The sequence below is a fragment of the Gracilinanus agilis genome, chromosome 6 (genome assembly GCF_016433145.1).
Source record: "Gracilinanus agilis isolate LMUSP501 chromosome 6, AgileGrace, whole genome shotgun sequence".
Classification (NCBI taxonomy): Eukaryota; Metazoa; Chordata; class Mammalia; order Didelphimorphia; family Didelphidae; genus Gracilinanus; species Gracilinanus agilis.
In genome coordinates this window covers 57712544-57718160 of record NC_058135.1, presented here as the reverse complement: position 1 = coordinate 57718160, position 5617 = coordinate 57712544, and positions in this window count along the sequence as shown.

Sequence of the window (5617 nt, the reverse complement as noted above, 5' to 3'; positions counted from 1 at the left end):
TAACAGTGCCCAGGCAGGACCCTTAATGGTAAGGTGGATGTGTAACCCTTTCAGGTCCCATCTGGGGTTGGATTGATTATTAATATTGGGCTCTATAAGCCTTGGATAACGTTTTCATCTGACTGTGTTACTCCCTCCCCAAGGACTGTGATATAATGACCACTCAGGAAGGTACTCAATAAAAATTTTTTCTATAGATGTTAAATAGGGAAAGGGATAATCAGGAATGGATTGGGGATAGAAGACCCTGTCACTAATAACTATGATCAATAATCCCTCAGGATTGTAGGCTGTTGTTTCAGTAAGCTGGAGCTAGTGGTTTCACACTCCTCTGGTTCAGCTTGGTCACTGCCAAACCAGGGAGGGCAAACTGCTCAGTTGGTACAATTATTCTGATTTCTCTCAGCTTCCCTGTTTTCAGTTTGTGATGTCAGCCTGCACAGCCTTTAGGAAGTATCTGCCCTTCATCTCCCTCTGTTTCTTCTCCTTCCCTCCTCCCGGGCCCAGATACCTAAATAGCTAATGATGATCAAATGCCTAAATATCTAGGGAGATTAAGAGCAATGTTCAAAGATCAAAGATCCAAACTCAGGTCCAAGCTCCAAGACCAAAGACCTCCCCAAGATGGCTGTGAGGGCTATTTATATCCTCAGGCCAACCGACTTTCTGCTCTCCTAACAGCCTCTGCGAACATTCCAAGGTCTCCAACTGTCTTCCCCTGTCAATCAAGGTAAGACAAACCAACTCTCAGAGCTTGAATATAACACTGTATGACCACCTCGGACAAGTTATTGAATCTCTTTGGGTCTCATTTTCCTCATCTGTAAAACTAATGGGCTGGACTAGATAGAAGACTTTGAGCTCTAGATTTATGTTCCCACTAACCTCTTCCCCAACATAGCATAATAAGGATGTGGTCAACGGGAGTCTTGCCTGTTGGCCAGTTTGGCCAGTCTACCATTAAAGTACTAACAATTACAGATATCCCTTCCACATTGCAGGGATTAAGAGTGAGGATGCTCCCATGATCTGGAAAATCCAAGGAAACATTTTGGGGCCTCCCTTTGTATCAAAGAAGAAGTCAGATTTTTTTTCTTTTTTCTTTTATGAGATGTTTACAGTACCTTATTGTAAAATTTGGGTTGAGTATTTGGTCATAGGCTATGGGTAGGCCAATGCTACTGTTTCTAGCCTGCTGGCTTTCACATTCTTTTCACAAAATTTTAAAAAATTCAGTTTAAAAAAGAATTTGTATATATTGATGGTATTAAAAGATAAAATAAAATAATTATGCAAACTATAACACTATACATATATTTTATGCATTTCTGAGTTTCCATACTTTTTTCTGGATGTCCTACTAATTTCTTCCAATTGTCCACAGCTTCTGCAAAACTCCGAAAAAGTTTCCATTTCATTTCTTATGCTGACACACACTATTTCAAAACAATGATAGGGAAAGTCATGATGTGGAAGGGATACTTATACAAAAAATCAGCTGGCTTGACTTTCATCTTTTTATTGATCTTGCTAGAGGATATAAAATATCCTCTAGCTAAATAGAGAAACTTAGAGCCTTAGATGATGAGCGTCTGAGTAACTGAGAATAGATTTTGTTTTATTAGAGGGAAGAAAATTCTTCAGGAGTTAGAATCTCTTTTTCTGTCTCTGTCTCCTTGTGTGAGTGTTTCTGGGTATCTCTGAGTATCTGTATCTCTTTCTCTCTGTATCTCAATCTCAAATCTGCCCAAGTCACAGACCTTCCACTGCAACTACTTTGAAGGCAGGAGAAAGACACTTTTCCCAAACAAAGACTGCCAGACTTTGCAAGCTCTTTATGTAATCTAGCCTGCCAAATGGCCGAGCACATGATAGAGGAAGATGGAGCAGGAGACAGACAAGTCTCATACCAGGAATTCCTTTACTGTTCTTCCAGTGAGAGGACTTTTCTTCCAAGAACCAAGTACCTATGGCCATGTTGCTTACTGTCAAGAGAGCCACCCAGAACAGACAATAATTAGTAACTTTGCTCATTTGGGCTCCCCTCCCACCTGAATTTTTGTTGGAGAATTGGGCAGTGTGCCCTTGGGCCCTTCCTCTCTTTGTGAAGTCTTGGAGGAATGTGGCTCACTCAGGAGAAACAGCTGGTCCAAGAAAGCAAAAACTGTATGGTCAAGAACATTCATCCAGGATTCCCAGCCTACTTGTCTATAAACAGTTTAGTTATGGAAAGCTGCCCTCCAGAAACTCTGGGATTTGTAGCAATAGAGGAATCAACCCAGAAGGAAGAAACGTATGGGGAGACTGAGGTCTGGGCAATCTGATCCCCCTGAGAAGCCAAGTCCCTGTGGCTCTTTGAATGCCAGGAGTCAAGAAAGGGGATGTAAATAAGACTCTGGGTGGCCAAAGTTTGTTATGCTTCACACTCTGGAGAGGACACAACTTAAAACCTCATTAAGTGAGGAAATTAAACCCCAAATCCCTACTTCTTGCCTCTGCAGCTGTGGCATTTCTTTGAAGCACATGCTCAGAGGGACAGGGTGGGGGAATGGGTAAGAGCTGGCCCATGGAGACAAGAAGATCTGGGTTCAAATTCTGGTATATAGACTGTGCATCCCTAAGCAAGTCACTTAACTACAAGTGCCCCAGGCCACCGTAAATTGAACCAAAAGTTCATAAAAGGCAGTCTCTATACCAACAGAATCACATGTCTGGATACCTCTCCTTACTCCCAAAAAAGACACCAGTGCAATGGAAGCCTAAGATTTTTTTTAATCAATTAATAAACACTTAAATGATTATGCTTCTCTACCAATAAATAAACCCAATGCCTGGCACATGGAAGATTCTTAGTTGCCAGGCATTATGTTAGGTTCTGGGGATTCAAATGCAAGAAAAGGCAACAATTCCTGCTTAAAAGGAGCTTACATGTTTAGCCTAAAAACAATCACTGAAGGGTGAGGGACTCAATGCTGGAGACAACCATCACCAACCAATCAGCAGATAGACCCGGTGAATCAGAACCACTGAGACCCATATTCCTTTGCTGAAGCATTTATTCTCCCCAAACTACTCCCAAATACTTTGCTACTAGGATCCTGGGAGGCGTGGTCTATGTTCCATATTCTCAGAGGGAGGTGGAGACCCCCTTCTCCCATCCTGAATGAAGTAAAAACACAGGGTAAAATTTTTATCAAGCATTCAAATGATTTCACGGGAAGCCCAGACTTTGTTCTATTCTGGTTTCCCTCCGGAGTTGTGGCAGGCGGCCCTCTTCAAACACCTACTGGCTTAAATGGTGACAGCTGTGGGAAGGGGGCTTGCCTACTGCCCGCCTGCTGCAGGGAGAGATAACTGCAGGGTAGGACTTCAAAGAAGCCTGCTGTAGCTATTCCAAGGGCCCAGGGCCATTGCTGCCTGTGGGTAGCTTCCAGCCTGACATGTGGATTGGGGATCCCAAGAAACTGGATGTTGGCCATGAAGACTCTTAAAACTGGGGAAGAGGAAGCACAAAGGAGGCCAAAAAGCGTGCCGACACCTAGGAAGTAGCTGTGAACCCAATGCTGACCTCAGGCCCAGAGGGAAATCTAAGGATATTGCTCTGCTTGCCCCCACTGGCCTTTCCTTGGCTGTTTTCTCCATGTTCCAGATCAGATCTTAATGGCTTGGTTAAAGGAAAGAAAGGACAAAACCATAGTGAATTAAATCTGCTAATTCTCTCTTCATCTCCCCAGTCTCTCTCCAGAAACAAAACATATATACACACATATATAATTATAATATAGCTAAAATATATGCATAAATATACCTATCCGTGTGTATGAAGGAGAGAGAGAGAGAATATATATATATGGTTTTACAGTACATAATGGGACCCAGGGTAGTGAGAGATATAAGATGTAAAGTAAGCCCAGGAATTCATTTATATATATATATATATGCACACACACTCACATTTATGTATAAACACACACATATTTAGACATATGCATATACATGCATGTACATACACGTGTGTATCCACACACGTGTAGGTATGTGTGTACATGCCATATTTGAGTTAGCAACATCCAATGTTTGCTGTTATGGTTTGGTTTGGAGCAGGGGTTGGCAACCATTTTGGCCGTGAGAGCCATAAATGCCACATTTTTAAAATGTAATTTCGTGAGAGCCATACAGTGCTCACAGTGCGCGCTCCTGTAATAGTGCCTGAAAAAAAACAATTGACTTTATGGCTCCTGCAGAAAGAGCCCTATCTGACCCTCAAAAGAGCCAGATATGGCTCGAGAGCCGTACGTTGCCAACCCCTGGTTTGGAGGAAAGGGCTTAGATCAGACTAACAATTTCATCTGTGAGAAACCAATAAAGCTGCCATGAAAGAAACTGCCCACATTAGGTAGGTGCTTTGCTGTTCTTCTGTGGTTTTTCAGTTATGCCTCACTCTTTGTGACTCCATTGGGAGTTTCTTTGGCAGAGACACTAGAGTGATTTGCCATTTCCTTCTCCAGTTCAGTTTGCAGATGAGGAAACTGAGGTCAACAGGGTTAGTAAGTGTCTAAGGGTGGATTTGAAGTCCTGGCTCCAGGTATGGCATTATATCCCTGCATCTTCTAACTGTCTCAAAGGTAGGTGCTAGCTCTGCAATTTAAAGTCTTAGAGAATTGTCTAGGGCACTAAGAAGACAAATGACCTGTCCAGGGAGAGAGAGAAAGACAGAGACAGATACAGAGACATAGAGACAGACAGAGAGACAGACAGAGACAGAAAAAGAGAGATAGACAGAGACAGACAGAGAAACAGACAGAGACAGAGAAAGGGAGACAGACAAAGATAGACAGAGATAGAGAGAGGCAGAGACAGAAAGACAGAGACAGAGAGACAGAGACAGAGACAGACAAAGACAGACAGAGATAGAGAGAGTCAGAGGGACAGAGAGAGTCAGAGACAGAAAGACAGAGACAGAGAGACAGAGACAGAGACAGACAAAGACAGACAGAGATAGAGAGAGTCAGAGGGACAGAGAGAGTCAGAGACAGAAAGACAGAGACAGAGAGACAGAGACAGAGACAGACAAAGACAGACAGAGATAGAGAGAGTCAGAGGGACAGAGAGAGTCAGAGACAGAAAGACAGAGACAGAGAGACAGAGACAGAGACAGACAAAGACAGACAGAGATAGAGAGAGTCAGAGGGACAGAGAGAGTCAGAGACAGAAAGACAGAGACAGAGAGACAGAGACAGAGACAGACAAAGACAGACAGAGATAGAGAGAGTCAGAGGGACAGAGAGAGTCAGAGACAGAAAGACAGAGACAGAGAGACAGAGACAGAGACAGACAAAGACAGACAGAGATAGAGTCAGAAGGACAGAGAGAGGCAGAGACAGAAAGACAGAGACAGAGAGACAGAGACAGAGACAGAGAAAGACACAGAGACAGAGACAGAGAGACAGACAGAGACAGAGAGAGGCAGAGAGACAGAGAGACAGACACAGATACAGAGAGAGACAGACACAGAGACAGAGAGACAGACACAGAGACAGAGTATAATGCATGAAATCCTGCATTACAAGAGACAGAGAGACGGAGAGACAGAGAGACAGAAAGACAGAAAGACAGA